General features: G+C 37.7%; 2 long non-coding RNA genes across 5 annotated transcripts; both read right to left on the bottom strand.

Moving 5' to 3' along the window:
* Positions 1–8,017: 8,017 nt before the first annotated feature.
* Positions 8,018–9,500, bottom strand: LOC136239234 (uncharacterized). 3 transcript variants are annotated; one of them, XR_010693385.1, is made up of 7 exons: positions 8,893–9,500; positions 8,699–8,839; positions 8,599–8,654; positions 8,475–8,548; positions 8,360–8,427; positions 8,263–8,305; positions 8,018–8,206 (listed from the first exon to the last, which is right to left on the bottom strand). It is a non-coding gene; the product is annotated as an uncharacterized lncRNA (long non-coding RNA). The 3 variants fall into 3 exon arrangements; XR_010693384.1 differs by having other exon boundaries at positions 8,699–8,842; XR_010693383.1 differs by having other exon boundaries at positions 8,699–9,498.
* Positions 9,501–12,824: 3,324 nt separating this feature from the next.
* LOC136239040 (uncharacterized) lies at positions 12,825–19,308 on the bottom strand. Of its 2 annotated transcripts, none has more exons than XR_010693325.1 (7): positions 18,972–19,308; positions 17,156–17,195; positions 16,876–17,109; positions 16,757–16,819; positions 16,510–16,701; positions 15,558–15,639; positions 12,825–12,949 (listed from the first exon to the last, which is right to left on the bottom strand). It is a non-coding gene; the product is annotated as an uncharacterized lncRNA (long non-coding RNA). The 2 variants fall into 2 exon arrangements; XR_010693324.1 differs by having other exon boundaries at positions 17,156–17,239.
* Between the last annotated feature and the right edge of the window lie 3,445 nt (positions 19,309–22,753).

Genomic DNA, 22,753 nt, shown 5'->3' on the forward strand with positions numbered 1-22,753 from the left:
AGTGACAATGCATCACGTGTGAGGTGGCTTTTATAATCGAAGCTGCTGTACAGTACTTTGATGTACACTAACATCTTGGCAAAAGGCGCCTATTAATTTTTGGGAAGTTGGAAGATAGTAGCAATATGGCAATCATGGGCAATCAAGTTACGGCCATCTCTTCCGGCTTGAATGATGTATTAGATTAGGGAATAATTAGCTAGCTACTTATTAAGTGTAATTTCTGCCCATTGTTACAGGATACCAGTGGACCATCAGTGCTGCTCCAGCAGCACTGGGGAGCAGCACTGAAAAGTTTTTAAATAAATAAATAAATGAAGAGCTATGCCAAATTGCTTACCCATTACAAGAAATTTGAGACTGCTTTATTAGAGAGTTTTGATGATATTTAAAAATATTTCTCCTGTTGTCTTAAGAGTAATTCAGCAGGAAACCATATACTTGTAATTCCCTTACAGGTGGTCAGCTAGCAGCTTATTTAACTAATGAAAGCCATATAAGTGCCAAATATATTCATAAGAGGTCTTGCGAAGGCACATTGAATTTCTTCACAAGGCATTTTGTTAATGTGATTCATTATTGCAATGAATAATTTTACCTATATGTCAGCTTACATTACACTATAAGAGGACTGTAATAGCAGAGATCAAAGACACTTAGCTATGCTCTGATGCAGGCTGAAATAGTTTTAAAACTCTCTAATAGAGCATTCATGACCTCCATTTCTTGTAATGCTGCAGTTAGTTAGTTAGTTAGTTAGCTTCTTTTTTTTCTGAGTTTAGACTCTACTATCTATGTTTAGACCAAGGTGTTTAAATAAAAGTGTAGAAAAAAGAAAAAAAAACAGAATTTTACATTATTTTGAGTAGGGATCAGTGCATAGCTATCTGTTGCTACAGCCACGGTTGTGGCTATATAGCTACTTGTGCCTGGCCATCACTGATTAAATATCCAGTAGTATTAGTCCATAGCTCTTCATTGCTTTTTATGCAATATACCCCGTGCATAATGTTTGTTTATTTTTTGGTTATACAGTGATGAACTACTAGTGTGTATTAGCTATAAAGGAAAGAATGGTGCCCTACCAATTACTGAACTGAAAAAATGAAGCCAGTTCGTTTTCAGTTAGCTACATTCCATGCATCCATTTATACAGCACACATAAGAAACAATACAAGAAGCACCTCTGCCAGTGATAATGGACATTATAGCAATTGAATACTAACAGAATGTGTGTGCATTTCCCTATTAGCTACTGAAAAGCTGAAGCAAAGTAATTATTCTGCCTCATTTTTGGCCATGTGACACTACAACAGTATAATATGAGAATCACCTCAACAGTCAATCCAGCCACTAGGGAAAATACACATGATTCTTGTGATAGAGCCATGACATTTACCACAAATCAACACCACATGATATTGGTGGCACACAAACAATGACAAAGGTAAGTCCATGATACTTGCATTGTAGTTGCTGCAGTTGATGAAAAGGTACATCTTGGGCCAATGTGACAAGAAATCAAGCCCATAGGCTATGTTTGGCCAGAGGTAATAGAATTCCAAAAGCACCTGTGGAAGGGTTGAGATCACTCTACAGAGTGAGACTAATTTTTAGGGTGATATTTTAGGCATTAAATCCCAAACTTTCGTCATCTTTACTCCACTATACAGTACCATAATATATACTTTATGGCAGTTAAACTCTCTAATAGAGTAATCATTTCCTTCAAAATATCTCAGAGGATTAAAGTCTATGCCAACATTTCGCACCGGCACTGATTTTACTGTGTAAAAGGTGGTGTGAACATTTCTGTTGTGACTGGTCAACTGATGCAGTCAAACATGACTGTTACAAAAGCAACTTTCCTTCATTGCAATTGGATCAGCTGTGTCACTGTCATCTACCCCCCATAGCACCCACCATGCTGGAAATATTGTTTCTAAATTACAAAGTTTGAGACTTGTAACTGCGTAGGTATAGGATGTCTATAAATCACACTGCACATGTACAAACATGCAGCTGGGCTATTATATCTACGTTATAGGCATAGGCTATGGTCTTCTTACCATACCAAGATGATGGCAGTGAGCTGAGTGTATGGGATGAGAGATACCATCCAAGATGGATTAATTTGTAGGTCTACATCACAATGTCAGTGGTGTAACCAACAGGACTTCCAACTGTATAACTATTATAGGTCAGAAGTGCAGAGGCAGGCTAGCCCTCAGTGACTCAGCTACTGACAGATTTTAGACATTAAACTGAGCGGTTCAAAATTTAGAATTCTTTTGATTCTATTGGTGATACAAACACTGGGTACAATATTGACTGAACAAATGCCACATTTGAATTCAACATTATGTCCATATATGTATACAATGGACTTTCTAAATAATTTAGACAATGGTAGAGCCACTTTGTAAATCCCTGTAAGTTCTGATAATACATCGGCCTTTATTATATAAAGTCACTCCAAATATTTCCTGTTTCCCGTCCTGACCTCAGGCATATTTGCATGCGGGTGGGTGGTCCATTTCCATTATTTCATTATAAGATTGGCAGTTTTTCAAGCCATTATTTGCCTGGCACAGCTATAAAAAGCTGCACAAAAGCATGTTCCTTCCTTTTCAAGGTGCAAAAATAACACAAATGTGAAGTTTGTGCCGACTTGATAGCACTGCTGACATGTGAGCTGACACTGTTTCAAGATGGCTTTTAGTAAGCCTGTCAGTATGCAAGAATAACTGGAAAATAACGGAAGAATACGGAATATTTAGAGCTGACAGTAACCAGATGCAGGCAGTGGATGGGAAGCAGGAAATTTATTTGGGGTGGCCTAATAGCCAAAATACACAGACACACACACACAGAGACTAATCTAAGTGCAAAATGCAGACCAAAATTCTGATCCTTATAATTATTTGCCATGCATTGGAAATTTAAAATTCTAGAGGATTCTGCAGAAATTCTTAATACGTTATGACATTTACAACCCCTTCGTTCTGTTTGTCACTGTACATGTGGCTGCTCTATTAGAGTTTTTTTCAATCTGAAAGCAATTTCACCAGCTGGATCCATATGCACTACTGAAAAACCAAAGTTCTAAATTTAACTACTGTACAAACTCATTGCAGTTATGTAGTTCTGTGTGTGCTGGAAAACTGCACGTGATATTAATTTTGGCATTCCTGCTGCAGTCTCTAGATAAGTGCAGAACCCCAGGAAAACCCTAGCTGTATTCAATATTTAAATATTTTATAGTCACTTGAACATTATAGTTAATATTCAATAATTCGAAACAATGTGTCCTAACCAGTGGACCACAATGAAAACATGTCTGTATGACGTATCAACAAATTCTCAATATTGATAAATAGCTGATCTGCTCTGCTCTTCAACAAATTAAAACTTCCACAGGTAAACAACTTTCTGTTAGAAAATTTTCTTTTTAGTATCATCTTCATATCTTTCAATGCAATGTCATTGTTATCAGATTCGTTGTCGTCAGAGGCTACAATCCTGCCTGTGTAAATGTGACATGTCAGGAGTTTAGGAGAGTTTCCTATCAAAGCAGTAATACCATCAGCAAACAGTACACCTACACAAAGAGCAACATGTACTAGTCCACCATGAACTGATACTGACTGCAGGAAGGTATCAGAAACTATTACGGTGAGTGGTTTGGCTGATTTTATGCACAACTGTTCCAAGCTCTCATTTGGGATGATTGGCAAGTCTGCAAATTGTGTAGAGTAGCTTGAATGCACAAAATATTTCAGCTTTGAACAATAATTAATAATAACTTCAATGTCGTAAGCAATATTGCCTACAAAGCAGTGAACAAGTGATGGAAAGCTTGACAATACTGATAAGTTGTAAAAGAGGTTCTCACGACCAGTAGAACAAGTACGGTGTACCTCTAATGTCTTCAAATTTATACACTTTGGAAATAAACTAATAATTTCATTCACTTCCTCTGTCCAAGGTATTAATACATTCAATTCAATGGCCAGATAGGTCAGTCTCATATCAGCCAAGATTTTCCACAACTGAACATAACTTTCCAACAAGGAAATCTCTACTATATTTAGTCCTTGCAGATTTTTACAATAAGTAAATATCGCATGTAATCCTTGTAATTCCCCCAAACACTGATGATTCCCTAATAAGTTACGATGCTGCAAATTAGGACAAGCCATGGCTAGTTGTTCCAAGTGACCTGCACCGAGTAGCATCAAATTGTGTTACATAACTTAGACTAGTAATGTCTCTGGTCAAGTGACTATGTTCTATAGCAGGAAGACTGGTCATCACTGCCTTTTGTAGCACTTTACCACCATTAGTAGTCATTCAATAATATATCATCTCCTTCCAATCCTAACAATCCACACTTACTGGGTTTCACAAATGGCAGGGTACACGATTGAACAAACTTTAATTGAAAGTCTGGTAGTGCGGAGTAAAGATCCATGGGAACTTTTAAACTACTAAAAGCTTGGAGATAGCCAGTGCAACCAGCGGGCGAATGAGGATTCAAAAGGTACCAGTGTTCTACTAAATCTTTCAGTGGACTATTTCGTGGAATATCTTGTGCAGTAATTTTCAAAGTCTGTGGTTGAAAACCATTCATTACCCATTTATCCATCCATGAATCTAGTCCTGAAGAAAGTGTACAATAATATAACTGTCTTACTCCTATTCTAACTGTCAGTACCTTCGGTCTACCACAAACCTCAAGCAGTGGGTAAATTTGACTTGTCCATTGAATATCAAGGCCTTGTAATTTCTCTGCAGATTTCATAACTGTTATCAGTTGGTCAGGACTCAGTTTGCTTGTTGGGATACTAAGTTCTACAAGGTTGACGCAGGGTCGTAATAAAGATGTCAACTTGGAAGATATCACGTGATCCGGCAAGGACAATCGCTTGACGTGCTGCCCGCACGACTTCAACACAGTCTTCACACAACGCACCTCGTTATTATCCAAATGTGGCCAGATAAAGTCTCTCCACAATGACGGTATTTCACGTGAAACCCTTCGCAATCTTCTTGAAACATATCGCAACTTCACTATGTCGCGGGCATACCTCAAAAACGAAATGATACAGTAACTCAGTAGGAAGAGTTAAAATGTTCAGATTATCTCCATTAGACATAACAGTTTGGTCCATATTAGCAATACTGTACTCTGTTGGCGCCTGCTAGCGTGCTCGCATGTGACTTGAACCATAGGTGGGGTGTCTATTATCTATGCTTGAACCAAGCACCAGTGTTGCCAGATGTTTATGAAGTTCATAAATCCAATGGTCACCCTCCAAAAACCAGCATGTACCAAGCCAACATGCAGTATAAATAGGTGGATCTCTGGGTCAAGTGCTCTGGGTTAGTAGTAGGGCACTATTAGCTAGCTAAAAGAGCAAAAAAAAAGAAATAGCTAATAGGTTGTAGCTCAGTTAAGATTGCCAAAAGTTCATAGATTGTTTCAGGTTCACAAACAAGACAAAGAGTATAAACTTTATTCACAACATGGCAACACTGCCAAGCACCGTGCACAGGTTAATGCTTTTGAGTTCGGCACCCTAGCTGGTTGCCATGTATATATATACACAAAAACAAACTAGTGAAGGTCACTACTAAATGTAGTGAAGATCACTACTAATTTCTGCCACAATACTCGCTATTTTTGTGTAGTGACGTTCACTACTACTTTTGTAGTGAACATCACTACCATGTAGTGACGTTCACTCAGTACTATGTAGTGAGGGTCACTACAAAAGAGTAGTGAAAGTCACTACAAAAGAGTAGTGAAGGTCACTACAAAAGTAGTGAACGTCACTACAAAAGAGTAGTGAAGGTCACTACACAAAAATAGTGAGTATTGTGGCAGAAATTAGTAGTGATCTTCACTAGTTTGTTTTTACTGTGCAAAAGTGGGTTATGAAGAGAAGATATCATTTATGACTGGACTTTACTTGCAGTCAGTGAAGGACAGACAAACATCCTCCCTGCAAGGAGATCAATGGCATGCACTTCCTGAATCTCTTGGTCATCTGATAAATTATTTATTAAAGATTTTGCTGCAGTTATACAGTATGTACATGCATATTATACAATTCCAAAAAGTATAATGATTGTATACTGCAACTGGTATGCTAGTACGGTCAGCTATATAGCTAAGGGAGTGTGGGAGTTAATTATATCTAAAGCAAGGACATACAGCATGAAAACTGCATGGGTTTTGTTTATCAAAGTGTCTGAGAAAGTTTGATCAAAAAAATGTTTAACAGGTTTGCTCTCAAAACATCAATAGATAATGCTGATGTACCATCCTATGAATTGACCCTATTTAATTTGACCATTTAGCTAACTGCATAATTATATGGTTAAATTGGAAACTTTTCATACCCAAGGTGCTGCTGCTCCATCTGGCGTGGAAGCATATTCCTGGCATAGTGGGTTATGTTCGTCCTTCAGTAATTCTGTATCACTGCTTATAGTCACTGTAGCATGACATCTGTGTACACAGGCAGTCGCATAGCCACACCAGGACTGGAGACTAGAGCCCTGGTGATCATAGTCAAAGCCCTGCAATTGAGCTCAACCTGTCATTTTAAAGTACTGTTAGCCCTGGTAATGTCATCCAAAAGCCCTATATAGGAGAACTGTAGCTAAAGCCATTTGTTATGGTATTCACACTGCCATTCAGTTGGCTGCCGGTGTACTAGAGACTTGTGCTGGCCATGATGCTGGCCATGATGCTGGAGCAGAGGTTGCCATCCATGCCACGAGATATACATTTGCACATGAGAGCGCAGATGCTGTTTTACTGGTTGATGCCAATAATGACTTCAACCAGGTTAATCGTCAAAGTGCCCTGCATAACACTTCGATTTTGTGTCCATCATTTGCAACTATTCTTAAGAACACCTATGGGATGCCTACTAGACTATTTTTTACTGGAGAAGGGGAGATAGTTGAAGGCACAACACAAAGTGGATCCTCTTGCTATGGCCATTACTCCCTTAATACATTCTTTTCAATGGATGTTTCACAGCTGTGGTATGCTGGTTATGCCACTGCAGGTGGACATATATTGGTGGAAACATCTTTTGGCTTATAGCTTCATCTATGCAAATGTCACTAAAACTTGCCTTATAGTGAAGCCAGTTCAACTCAATTATGCTCGCTGAACACTGCTCAATAGCACATATCTTATGAGGGTCAGCATCACCTGGGTGCTGAAACTGGAACCAGATCATTTACCGAAGCTATGTCTCTAAGAAAGTAAAGATGTGGTCTGAGGAAATTTATCAAACACTAGCATTTGTGCTTACCCTACATGCAGGACAGTACATTAAATGTATAACTGCCAGAAACAGAGACCAAGCATTAAATGCTACGTATGTAGCTATGTAGCATGCATCAGTGGTGATGCTACTTTTTTAAAAACGTGAGGTTTTCTTTTGCCATCCGGTCCTGCAAGTATACTAAAATTATTAAAAAGTAAAAGTTGTTTGTCTGTGGTGTTGATAGGAATGCAGCTCAATTATTTAGTAAGTCTTAAACCAGTGCCTTCTCCAATGTGCTGTAAAGAGTACTGGTACCTGCAGGACAACTAATGTGACATAATAATACATTGGGAACCAAGCATAAGAATCAGGGTCCTATATTGCTGTGTAGCATGCATGTTGATAGTGCTTTAAAGTACATGATCCTTATGCCACTACATTATAGTGAAATAATGAACATGCAGGGTTAGTTAAACTACTAAGGCAATACCTAGTACATGATAGTTGGTGTACATATACGTAGCACAATTTCATAGTGACACATAGCTATACACTGTTAAAACAGTTGGTTGCATATCACACCAAACTGCAGATGATATGCTTCCTCACACCGAGCATTCCATTTGTTGTGTGCATTACTGACCATTCTACCAATAGTACGTAATGCACACTGTATTCCCGGTATGATCTACATCCATAATGCATTATTATAACCATTCTAGCCATTGTATGTAATGCAGACTGTTTTTTTGGTATGATTAACATCCATTTACAATTACAAATACATATTTCAAAATATTGCTAATTATATTTATTGTTCTAGGTTTCGACACTGCATATCTGAACATCTAAGATGAATGACATCCATGGGAACTGCATACGGCTATCACTATCTTCTATTTCTGCAGTTGTTTCTATGGCATTATGGTATGCATTGTGAACAGATGAAGCCAAGAAACAATGTACTTACCATGCATGGTTGAAATCTCTTTCAGAAGCAATGTATAGTAATTCTGTCAATTATTATAGATTATGAATTTTAATATAAGAATTGTACGGTATAATACCTGTTGTTATTGAATCAGTTGTGTCTTAATAGCATAAGACTGGTCTTATACATTTACAAATCGGTGTTCTGGGAAGAAAAAATGATTGATAAATCATAGCATTCCATAATCTTACCATGTTTGGTGGTCTGGCCATCCTGACTATATAGCAGTATTTCAATCCATGTCACTAGAACTAATTGCTGTTTGCTAGAAAGGATATGATATGTGACATGATAACACCTTTGTATTGTCCGTACCTGGTGTCACTTCATCCTGACCTGTCACTTCTGTCAACACTTTTCTGTCAGCATACCTATATAAAAACTAAAAGCTACTGCAAGTAACATAGTTACCAACCTGTTATCAGTGCTAGTATGTAAACCCCGGCCGCCGGAACTGAGAGAATGGCAGTTAATTGAACCGGCCCCCTGACCCGCCGGCACAGGAGCCTGCGGAGCGCCTTCGTACAGTTCATGGTCGACTGCAGTATGTAGCCGCCTGCTAAAAAGTTTAGTCAAGCAAGAAATTATTATCAGTATAATGAAACAAACCGAATAGTCTGGTATGGTTCAACCCAGTTGCGGCAGCTCAGTCCAACACCGGCCTACACCATGCACCACCAGCTCCGACAACTTTAAGTACAGCCCTACTCAACAACCTCCGTTTGTGAATATTCGACTCAACGTCGTATGTCCAAACGGTTGCTAACAAATTGCAGCTGTCGATAGCATCCTCACGTGAGTGTTATAGGGATGGTGACAATTAAATGGAACACGGGATGGAACATCGAATCATGTGAGTACAGCAAGGTTAGTTGTGATTCCAAGTATGTGAAATCTTATCTACTGTACGATTCCTTGTCAATGTAGAGTCACTTCACCATCACTTGAGGCGCCTACGCAAAAATAAACTGAGTCGGCTAGCTACCTGAGCTACCAGACAATCACTCGCTGCCAAGTTTGTGGCGGACTACCGCCACTATGCTGCTTTTATTCCAGGTAGATATACAGTACTCATGTTGAAAGTTTGCATCATCAGATTGAGGTCACTCTGCAATTGGTAGTCACTTCCACACTGCCAGTTGATGATGGGTGATGCACTTTCAACTGGAGTAATGAACTGTGATCATCAATATTTTTCCTTCTTGATCACTATTTTATATAGAGGTTTCAGAAGAATCTGGAAACACATATTTACAGAAAGCCATTACATTTAAACTCACGTCCGTCAATAGCCATGATGTTTTACAGAACTTAGGTGGTCACTATGGATGTATAAAACATGGGGTGCTCTATTAGCATCTCGAAAACCACCACTGCAAATTGGCCACTGAACAAGTATGTCTTTAAACACTATAACATACCCATAATATTATTGTCTGAGGAGTATTGTAGCTTAATTCGGGCTGGTGGGACGAAATTCACATTTGACTGAAATCTTTTTGGCGACTAAAGCGTACTTAGTCACTGACTTTTCTCAAAATATAGTGCTGGATAATCTTTGTTTATATGTTTATATATAATACTGACAAGCATCTATCAAGAGTTCATAATGTTATGAACTCTTGCTTCCATCCTTCACTGTTTCTTTACACAGTCTCCGAAGTCAAGTTACAAAAATTCATACGTCCGGAAGTCTGAATCACATCTATTATTTTCACAATGTTTCTTTATGGATTAAAGTGAAAAACTAGTGAATTATCCTAATTGTAAGGTCCAAGGTTGTGTGTTTCTGCAACACCAAGCCAGCAACAAAACAGTTTCATATACAGCCAAGCCAACCCACGTTTTGTAGTGACAGTACAGGGTCAGGGCCTGGAGATTTTGAGTGGTCAGGGGGTCATGAACACTTTTATTGATCTGATGTGATATTTCATGTGTGAAGCATGTATATGTGTGATTGAATTCATCGCTTTTACATTACATTTTGTCACTTTTGCACAAGAATTCATCATAATTGCATCGTCTGCAGTAAACTAGCCGCTTATCACAAGGTGGATCATTTTACCATAGAGAATACCACTTGAGACACTAGATACCAAAGGCCTTCAAGTTAATTAGTTTGTTGGCGAGTGACCACACCCATCACCAATGGTTAAGCAAAAATGGCAAAGCTGTTAAAAAAGCTATAAGAAGAATTAAAGAGTTGTTTACAACAGTTGTGCTTTAACAAAATTGTCAAGCACTTGCTATAATCTTGTTTTCGTGTTTACTGCAGCTGCCAATCTTGTTAAGGATGATAAAATCAATAGCAAAAGAGAATTCTGCAAAAGTGACAAACTCTATTGCAAATGGGACAAAATCAATTGTAAAAACCTGTAAATTCAATGTCACGTCCTCCAGTAGATTGTATTATTCATGATACAATAAATTGTGAAAGTTTAGTTATTTGAGATTTGGAAGAAATTTGCTTTACTGACCAAACTGAGATAAGGCCACTTCAACTAAATCTTTTGTTTCTCGGGCCCGACCGACCCTATATTTTTCAGCATAAAATAATTATGTTAATCACGTGATCACCTTGCAAAGAGTGATAACGCCACGAAAGAGTTGCAAATTTATCTTTAAGCTCTTAAAAAGTAAGTAACACTAAGTATCTCAACATATAGCTGCCTACTCACAAGTGATACAGCAACCGTAACCTACTCACAAGTGATACAGCAACCGTAATGTAGCTTAGCCACCGCTTGACTCGCAATATCACTCTTCAGCTAGCAAAATAGCCTATTTTTATTTTACCGACCTTTATTTGGCTGAATTTCGCCCGAGAACAAAGATTTAGTTGAAGTGGCCTAATGGTACTACTTATAGCTGGATCCCAACCTGGCTTACTCGCTACCACGTGGTTCCAAACCCACTCTCTCCATTTTGAGATACCTTTTACTAGAACAAATCACTAATAAATTCAGCTACTACCCCAGATCTACCTGTGATTGGAATAACCTACTGATTGACACTATAGAATCTCAATCTCTGGAAACATTTTTAGGTAACTATAATATAATTCTTATTTTGTGATTTGTAACCTCCCCGAATATATCAGTTATAACTGTACTCTTCAGTATTCATAATCATAAGTGGCTACAGCTATGGCCCTACTTTTTTCACAGAAACACTTTTATTGCATATTAATAACCATATAATATGTGCGCTGTTCTATTACTTTTATACTAAGTGGCTTTTACTTTTATACTACATACCATAATATTCCTTTGCCAGCACTTTTGAGAGCTCTGTGTGGGGAAATCAAGTATTCCCATGGCATTTTCAAACTTTGTACAAACAGACTGTTAACTATATAGTTTGTTGCATTTAGAATGTGAAGAATATTTGTCATCATATAGTGCACAGTGGGTCTGCCAACATTTGCATGGGCAGTGGTCACAGAATGTACAACAATGACCAGATGGTTTATTACCACACAAACTGTATGGGATGCAAGACTACATTTGGCTATAGGCCAACATTACCTTTTATCTGTCACTGTGCAATGAAACCATTGGACAGTATACATCAAAAATTGTTCTCAACGTGTTTTAGTCAACTAACGTAATCCCATGTTACATACAAATATCCTGTAGTGATTCACATAGAATGAAATGACCAACATTAATTATTCTTGGTCCAGGAATATAGCTATAGTACACTAACACAATAGAATTACTCTCCTTGCACTTGCTTGTGCATATCCAGCAAATTCGCAGCAATGAATATATACTACTCTGGTGAACGATCAGCTTATTACCAAACATGGGAGGAATTATGTATAGTGCAGATTTTATTTGTGTTTCGTCTTCCAGTTGTATTGGTAGGAAATAACATGCACGTTAGAGGTTTTGCAGGGAATGTTCACATAATATGTGCGCAGACATTGTGGGTGAATGTACATACCAAAACCCACAATACATTACAAAATTCATAGCTACATGTCAATATTATACGTATTTGCTAGAGATAGCCACTTGTTACAATGGCTTTTTAGCATATCCCAGTAAAACTTCTCGCTTTGTGCTTTTAAAAATCAATGTAGAATCCTCAATCCACTAGTCAGTGCATACATGGCTAAGGAATGTGTACTGCAAAACCTCTATGTATATACACTGCAATACATTTATTTCATTTTCACAATTTTAACATATATAGTTAACTTTCGTGGACAATGTATTTGTATTTGTGTGGTTATCTGCACAGTATGTGTACACAACCAAAAAGTTCATGAGTACTACACACAACACAGCACATTGATAAAAGACTGAACACCTTGAGAAAACAGTTTTTAGTTTCGTATGGTTGTTGAAAGGGATTCAGAGAATATCCCTCACTTAGACCTGTGTACAGAGTTGCTGTATGTTGAGTACACATTAGTTGGGCCAGTTGCCAGCATCATACATAAAGCCCGTATGGTCCAAGTACATCCATAAAAACACTGACCACAGGTCGGGGAAACTTTGCCTCAACAAGATACCAAAACTGAAAGCTACGTATTCTATTGTTATCTCCATACTGAAATAATATTGCAAACAGTACAGTTCATACAAAGTTATACAAGAACAAGATACATCTTTTGTATCACTGTTTCAACTGGTTGACGATGATCCAGTGTCAGCTCCTATCAAATGAGATAGCTTTCACTCTGCATGCACAACACCACATAATACACACAAAAAATGTTTAATGAGTGTTTCCACAGTTTCTAAAAATAATTTTACCATCAAAATATCCAAATAGCTACTCTAATAGAGCAGTCATACTTTTCAACAAAACATTTGTCATGCTACGTAAGTGCTAGTATGGGTGTTAAATGGTGGTTAACCATGCATGGAAATAATACTGTATAATGGGAATCATTCGCGGAAGATAACGTTTGTGAATTTGCGATTTTAGATGCATTCATGAAAGGTTTTTAAATTGACAAAAATGCCCCCCTCTTTCCCAAAAAAGCCTTTGTACTAATCTCCAACCTTCACCATATGATTCACACCTTAGTTCATGCAGTACTGACATAGTGACAAGCATAATGAATGCATGAGTGGATGATACTATTAAAGATTTGTTGTAGCTACTTGCTAAACTGCTATGTATGCGTGACACTACAGTCAGGCACAACATGACACAATTTGAACAGAGATATAAACTTCAGTGACAGTAGTTACGTAAGGTGACAGTGTAAGAAAGAAACCAGTGCTATATAATCATGCAAGAGAAATGGGATATTTCACTGTGATGTGCCCCCAGGCTGATTGCCCATTTATATTGCGAATGTTACCTGCTTCTCTGCTTAAAAACAGCCATCTATGCAACACATCACAGCCCTCCCTTAACAATCAAGTATGCATCCATGATTTACTAGTTGTAGGTGTGTGCCCAATCCGTAAATTACTTCACACAATAATTTGCAAACATTTTCTCACAGACAAGGAAAGGATAGACAATTTGTGGATGTTTTCTGCCATGAATTATTCTCCCAATATACAGTATGTATGAATGGGTAAAGAACTGGTCTTGTATTTCAGACCTCAAAACCAGTGAGCAAATTTCTAGTCCTGGACACACAGTACACACACTACACACACACACACACCTGCATGTGTGGTGCGTGCATGCGTGCGTGCATGACACACTGCCACAGAAACAAACAGACAAAAAAAAGTCCAGGTAAACTGGTCTAGCCAGACTAAATTAACTGGTTGAGCTCAAAATAACAGCCTGTCATCTGTCATTTTTCCAACCCAAAAGTCGCAATGACTGACCAAATTAAAAATGGTCTGACATTATCACCTATCAAAATAGGCATTTAAAAATACACTATATATGTAAACTGTTACTACGTATCATGTACCAGTGGCCAACCATGTTGCATGTTGGTCTGTCATTTTGACAGATCAAGTCATTGTCAGACTGATTACATTCAACAAAATTTATTCTGGCTGAACCATTATTATTTATTAGCATTCTAAACTGATGGTCTAAGCATATGCAAATTTTATAATTGGTCAACAACTATAGTATGTTCACGTTGAGCTGAACCCTGAAAAACAGCTAAAAATTAAAAGTGGATTTTTTCTCAACAGAGTTAACATTTCAGCCAACCAGATAATTATTGGTAACAGCAAAGGTGTCAACAACAGACACGTATGGTTTGGCTCCACTACAAGTTCGGGAAAGGGCTGCAATGGACACTGTACTTATATGGCTTCCCCATAGGAAATGTATTGTGAAAATTTTGATTGGCTGTAAATATTATGTCAAACATTTGAACAAAAAGATTTTGAAATATTTTTAACGGGTCAAGTAGTACTACAAATGAGCCAAATTTCAAGATCGTGTGTAATTGCATCTGTGAGTTATTAAATGTTTTTGAGGGTTCAGCTCAATGTGAACATACTATAGCTCTTGCATATGTAATGCAGCATTGCTTCAGTCCATGGTTGAGCAAATAGTCAATGCACAGTGCTACAAGCACGCATACAGTCGTTGTATGCAAGGAAATTCTGATCTAAGAAAAATTTGACGAATTGGTTTAATTCGTCAAAATTAAATGTCAAATATCCATAAGTGTTTTAAAAAGTACATGCTTTTATCTACAATTTCTTGATTTTTGTAATTCAAATCTAACGAAGTATGAATTTGTCAAACAACATTTCCTTGCATACGGTACCCCATAGCTACAGTTATTGTAACTAGATATCAACTGGCCATGGTATATCATTAACATTCATGGTCACTGCTTGAAGAAGGCTGTTTTACCATGTTTTACTGTACCCTTCTGTTGATTTACTAGTTGGTTTACTGCAAGTAAATCATCAGTAACCAAAACGTTCCTATCTGTTAGTTTACTGCTTGATTTTTATGGTGATATACTAACAATAAAACATGGGTATTTTAGTAGTTACCAACAGGTTAATAACTAGTTGATTTAAGCAAGGATGGCAAGACCTAAGGGAGTCAAAATGAGGGAACTCATACAATAAATGAAAGTGAGGGGTCACTGACCAAGTATGCATACACAATTTCTAAGCTGCTTCACCTGTCCAAAATTAGCCAACACAAAATTGGTTGACTAAGATAGGTCCACAGTTTTGGTCAGTGATCAATAATATTTTGAATGCCAGAGTTCTGACCAAATTTGGTTTGACTGAAAATGACCCAGCTGGAACAATTTTTGTCCCAGATCTAAATTTTTATTGCAGCAATCAATTCAAATTCAAACAACTTACCAGTCTCTTCCTTCTAACTGTCTCTACTGTTTCCATGTATATTTGCAGACTTCGCCCTCTAGGAACCAATGTTAGCAAACACCTATTTTAAAAAATCTTTATAACCACTCTAAACAGTTTAACACACAACATATAAACCAGGACTTCATTGCCGCCATCCCTTGACAAACTCTCACCCCATTAAATTTTTAACAATGCATCAGAAGCAATCCGAGAGTCTAAAATACAAAAATTTCATGGCAGACATGTGGTACCTGAGAATGCACAAGAAGCCACCTATGAGAGTTTAAAATGCAAAAATGTCCTGGAGTGGCCTTGCATTCTCATGTACCTGAGAATCAACCACAAGTAATTTGAGTCTAAATATGGCATGTTATTCTCAGATAATTGAGAATGCACCATAAGCAATTTGAAACAAAAATACAAAATTTTCTTCACTCTGAGATACCGTATGCAAGGAAATTTTGACGTGAATCAGTTTAATTCGTCAAATTTAAATTCGTCAAATATTTATAAGCGCCCTTAAAAGTACAGGTTTTGCCTACAATTTCTTCATTTTCGTCAACATTTTATTCGTCAAATCTGCTGAAGTCTAAATTCGTCAAATTTTTTGACGTCAAAATTTCCTTGCGTACGGTACTCAAGAATGCACCAGAGGCAATTTAAGAAAGCCTAAAATTTCTGGAGTGGCATGGTCATCTTCAGGCACACAACAATGCACCTGAGAGTGTAAGATACATCCTAGGTGGAGTGTGCATAGGGATGAACACGTGGATCTTTAATTATTGCCCACTCATGGTTATCCCCCCACCTTGAGTCATTTCCTAGATGAAGGCCTGTATTAAAGGCAAGGCTTAGAATCTTTGTTTATGTATAGGTTATTAATCCCACTTGTGACCCTCGGTTTTACCATATACTTTCTCTACGCGGATATCGAATACTAAAAACTCACCCTGTTACTATACCAGCACAATTTAGTCAACTCGTTTCTTCATGATCCTTCAGTCTCTAAGCCTTACTCCTTCGAGTATTTCTCCCCCAGACCCTGATGCTGACGCTCTTGCAAGTGCCTATTCCGGCATAAATGTTCCAGATAAGAGGAGCTTATTCCTGTGGGTATGACGTCAGCACAGCAGTTATATTACTATAGGAAAAGTATAACATGTCATGAGGTAAGAAATAACTTTATTTGTACCCACTCCAACATTTGCATACAGCTCTATGCAATCTGTTCTTATTTTCCACCCTAAGAACGTTGTCACCTGATGAAGCAATAGAAGCAGAAATGCATTGTGACTGTTACAAAGTTCTTAGTTACCTGACTATTGACAATACCATTGTCAGTGTCTACAGGCATTCTAACTGTCTTTACAGATCTAGAGTTCCTCTTTTGTCTTCAATTTACTCTCCGTACCAATATAATATAATATAAACAAGTTTATTTGCATATAAACTAACTTTTGATAGTTTATTTCCATAAGTAGAAACTACGAGGACTTGTAAGCCTCCAGTCTCCTGGATCAGTTCACCGATGTGATCACAGAGACACCATCTAAACTGAAATCTCGACAGTCATTCTCCAAGGATACTGAATATACCTTGGGTCTGTAACCATTTAATCAGGTAGAGTCGATGCCGCTGAACCATATTATTCAGATAAAATCAACATATGCATAGCTACTCTAAAATAACAATCATACATTTCAACAGAGCAGTCGTCATGCATACGTGTGTCAAACAGTAGCTAACCATACATGAAAATATACACCTAAATAAGCAAAGCAACTACTCCCTGTATTTCAGAACTTGAAACCAGGTGAGCAACATTTCTAGAACTAACCCTGGACACACACAAAAGCAAACAAAAAGCAAAGCCTTCAGCTGTCTTGCTAGTATGGTCATGCCTACCCAGTGAACAAGCACAGGAGTCAGTGCAGGCAAATCCTAGGACTAGTAACCCTGCAGGAGGCTGTACCATATCCCACAAGTGAAGGTGTAGGCACCCGAAGTCTCACCTACACACACACACACACTGTACAATATTATCTAGCATATTCTGATTTAATATCATTTAAAATGGTTACCCATATCACTGTGTGAACAGTCTCCTCCACCTGATACTACCGTGCACACATACCCTAGTCACAGCTATCATTGAAATCTATATTAATGTAGTAAAGGTAGGCCATTGACAAAGTTTATCAGTGAGTTATATCATTAGGTGACAGTACAACCATGCACTTGCTTAGTTGTGAGAACGTTAATTGAGCATGTACAGTGTATCTTAGGATTAATCTAAAATTTCAATACCACTATATATGAACCCATAAACAATAACTATATCTGTATACATCTGCTGACTTGCTTTTGAGGTTACTGGTCCATAGTTCTATTACATGAAAAACAATCTGGTTAATCAAGTGTTTTGAATGTAGGTAATTAGCTGGACCAAATTTGGATATCAAACTGGTCTAGCCGGACTGATTTTATTTGACTAAATGGCTGGACCATTATTAGCATCTAAATGGGTCTACCTATAGGCATATGTAAATAATTATTATAGCCAACTCCAGCTAGCTCCTGTTTGTATAATGAAAGCCGTAGAGTAGAATAGCAAGTTATATTAATGTAGCAAATAGCCAACATGCAGTTTTAAAAGATTGCATACAGTTACCCTGTACTGTAACTAGACAGAAACCGGTGTATCATTAACACTCACCTGCAGTACTTCAGTGGCTACCAAGGGCTGAATGGCTAGTTACACCATTGCTAAGATGTACTTATATTACAAAAGTGCATGACTGCTCCAAACACAAGGCCACTCTAAATAAAGACTCTGTTTGCCGTCCTCCACTGGGCATACATTTATGCAAGCGAGCAGTCCATTTCCATTATAAAATCGGTAGCTTTTCCTGAACATAGCCAGCATAAAATTAAGTTGCAGGTAGAACAAAATGTAAATTTGTAGAGACTCAATGCACACTGACACATTATAAAATTGAAACTGTTCAGTATGCAAGAAAAAACGGAAGAATTATAATATTATTAGTGACACGGATGCAGGCAGTGGACTGGAACAGAGAATTTATTTGGAGCGACCAAAGCAATGCAGTTTCATTGTAGAGGCATACATGAAGTTAGTCAACACGGATCAAATTTAAATTCGATTGACTAAGATTCAGCCAAACTTTCATTGGATGCCAAAGCTGGTTGACTGAAAATGGCCCAGCTGGGTCGGGGTATGAGACAGATGGTATTCATTATCAACTCTATAACAGTTACACAACATATAAAGGAGCTTGGAACAAGGCTTAGAACCGAACCAGAGTTTATTTAACCCACACTTGTCACGGGAGTTATAATTGTAATCTATGGTTTCCTGAAACCGTTGCTTATCAAATACTAAGAACTCACTCTGTGCTTCAGTTTACTCGACTCGTCATGATCCTTCAACCTCTTTCCCTCGAGAGTTTCTAACAAGCTCCCAAACCCATCTCGCATCCAATGCTTTTGTATGCGCCTATTCATAAACGCTCCATATAAGAGGCGCTTATCTTCCCATATAAGAGGCGCATATCTCTGAGCTATGGCGTCATGGTATGCTCACAGGGTATGATATTTCATACCAATATGTTAGTGTGATATGCTAACATTTTTAGTATGTAATGCATGCAGATCTGTTTCATACCTTCTAGTGTAGCAACTCAGTATGCAATGCATACAATTTTGGTATGAAATGCACTCAGGCTTTTTAACAGTGTACCTCTTGCCATACAAAACATGTTTAAACATCATAATTAAATTTAAATGTCTTACAGAATGATTATGACCTTTAAGGTAATGTATGATCCTTTAAGCAGATCTAGATCTAGAGTGAAAAGTTGTAAGCAGGATTAGTGAAATAGTTGTGCCAGGTCAAACAATTGCACACACAGTTCCTTGGTGTAAACCTTGGTATCTGCATGGTGCCAGTAATATCATTTTTCAGATGCACAGTAGTACCTGCCCAATCATGCAAGTTCTGTTGGCAATTCACCTGTCCTACCACAAAAGTGCAGCTCTCTATGATGTAAGGCAGTCTATGTGCCAGTGCTGAAAACCATGTGGAACTGATAGAACAAAGGTGCATCAAAAGGTCCCAAAAGTGAAAAAAGCTATGACCTAGGCTTTCAATCCAGGTTGATTATAATCACTGGGGGCTAAGGGAGATGTGCGAATCACCACAATTGTTTGTCTGTGGTTTTTGACAGGAATGTAGCTCAAATTTTCAGTGATCCTTCCCTACACCAGTTCCTTTATCACCCTATGTATAAAAGACAAACAAAAGCACATATTGATTTGCTACAACAATGCTCGAATTGCCAGATGATGGGCATTCAATTTCACTGGTACCTCCCCTACGTACTTGCAGGACCATCTCAACATTAAACATGTAATTCCAAGAACAGGGAACAAGCATTAAACAGCAAGTAGTTATGTAGTGTGCATGGTGATGTCATTTTTAAAAAAAGTATGGGGTTTCCTTGCTGAAATTAATGATGCAAAACACCAAAGTTGTTTGTTTGTGGTTCTGATCATGCATATGCATGACAGGAATGTAGTTCAATGATTCAGTGAGTCTTCCCTTCAACGTAACGTGCTGTGAAGAACAAACAAAAGCATTGGTACCTGCTTTGTATGCAGGACAACTAATGTGACATAATATTAGGAACCAAGCATTAGTGTCCTATATTCTACATCGATAGTGCTTTAAAGTACATGATCCTTATGCCATCTTTTAAGTACATAATCATAGTGAAATAATGAGCATGCAGGGCTAACTGTATGTGAGCTAAGGAAATTGTATATACAGTACACATAGTTATGGTGAGTCGCGAGACCAAGAAGCACAAAGCGTGCGCCCACAAAGTAATAAACACGCGACCACCACTGTGAGTCATTTATATCAGGGATCGATTACGCAATCTTTTGAAATCCGCATGGCAAAATCTCAGACTTACTAAAAGATTCCACCTTGAAACCATGGGCATGTAACCTTTGTATAATGAGTAACTACCACACAAAAAGTCAGGCGAATTGTTGGAGTAGTTTGTTCCATCGTCCACCCATTTACCATGCGTTAATTAAATTATTTATTCAAATGTGCACCGTTCTTTTTTTCATTTTCTTCGTCATCGCATCCCATTGAAGCGATTTTCTTTCAACCACGAAGTCGTATTGTAAAAAGGCTGCGGCTATCAGGGGCCTTATACACAATGTATCTGTACATTTAATTTCGCTAAAAGTTGTTTGTTAGTTTATGAGATCGCTTTTGTGTTCTTTGAAGATTCAAACTTGCCACCATGACGTCGAGGTGTGAGGCACCTGCCTCAATTCCCAAACCCAAACAGTGTGGAAGTGGGCAAGGTCATTAGCCATAGCGAGCTGGCTGATTTGATAGACACTGTGCTGTCAACTCTTTGTTTAATTGTGAGCATGCAGTCACTGATTTATTTTAATTTCGCCACGATGTGTCTCCCGACGGTGGGGTCTATTTTACGGAACGGAACGGAATGATGCACTAAACTGCGGAACGGAATGCTTTCTCAGATTGAAGCTTGCAGCCTACCATTGCTGTACAAGTTATCAGTGGCACTTCCAGCAGGTAATCAAACGTACCTCAAGAAAGATAAAACGAATTTAAGGATCGATTGTGGGTTCTTGTTGGTTGTCATTAGTAACGAAGTACTAATTGTGGGAATAGCTGACTCAGTGTGTTCATCTTCGGATATATCAAGTAGGGAACTTAATGCATGACTTGTTTTTACTAGTATGTGAGTTATTTTTACTTACTTGACTTTAGAATGTACAGTCTGAGACCCAGCCTTTCTAATCGGCATAAATCAGTATGTGTATAGCTACACTACAAAGGAAACAAGTATGGTGACAAGCTGAATCAACTCAGTCTAAGCAGAATCTAAAGGAATTTTGTGCAGTGTGTGAGGAGCAAACATTCAGATACCTCAAGGAGGCTATATTGTGTGAAAATCAATGATTCATTAACAGAGTAATGGACTATTGTCAGATATCTCAGCCTGAGTACTGAGTTGAATTGTGGATGGGGTCTATTTTACAGAATGGAATGCTTTCTGAATCAACTTGCAGCTTGGCTAGCTGCTATCATTGCTGAAATTGCATTTTATCAGTGGAACCTCCAGGAAAATGGAATAGGATAATTATAAAACATTAATTAAGTGATTGTTTAGGTAATCATGACATTATTCAGTCTAATAAACAGAATATGTGACCTGTTCTTGGAAAACCTACCCTTTTGGCACAAATATCATTTTTCACTTTTTCAACTAAAATAAACCAGTAAGTGCTTATCTGTCTTGTGTTAAAATTTCAGCTTGATATCTTGAAGCATTCCAAAGATATGACCAATTTACTGTCTTATACATTACAAAGTAACTTTTGGAGTAATGTATTCAGTTCTGAGAGTGATTAAGCATGACAAATGGTGACAAATCACTTTGTTGACAAATAATTCTATTCACACCATCTAAATTGTATAAAGAGATTTCTTATGATTTAATTAAGTTTTCTTAGTCCTTCTCTTTAATTAAGTAGCATGTATCATTGCTAGAGACTTGGTTTAAAAACATTTCATCATCTGAACAAATCACCTGATTTGTAAGTTAATTGTTATCCCACGCATGTAAAATTACTACATGGTCTGATAAAATGACCCATATCTCCTTATAGGAACAAGCATTGAGTGTGAAACTTTGCAGCAAGAAGGTTCAATAGTTGCTTTACCCAGCTATGCAAAAAATTAAGTTTGAAAAAAAATTGCTGAAACTTTCAGTTGAGTTTTCTCACATTTTTAGTTTGTGCCAAAAAGGTAGGTTTTCCAAGATCCGGTCACATATATGGTTGATTGAGTGAGGTATCACTTTCAGAATGTTCAGACGACCAGTGATGAGATGCATGGATTCATCGAATTTTTGTTGTGGTTGGAGACATTAAATATCCAAAAACAAACTGACTGTATAATATTAAATCACTTTCTTTATATTTTCTCAATTTTGAGCCTGTATACAAATAATTGAATTTTCCTTGTCAATAGAAATCCTAGAATAAGATGGGAGAGAAACTTATCTTTGTTTACCTATACTGTACAACCAAGAGTTCGTAATACTGATTTGTATGGGGGA

Source organism: Dysidea avara, chromosome 11 (assembly GCF_963678975.1).
Source record: "Dysidea avara chromosome 11, odDysAvar1.4, whole genome shotgun sequence".
Lineage (NCBI taxonomy): Eukaryota > Metazoa > Porifera > Demospongiae > Dictyoceratida > Dysideidae > Dysidea > Dysidea avara.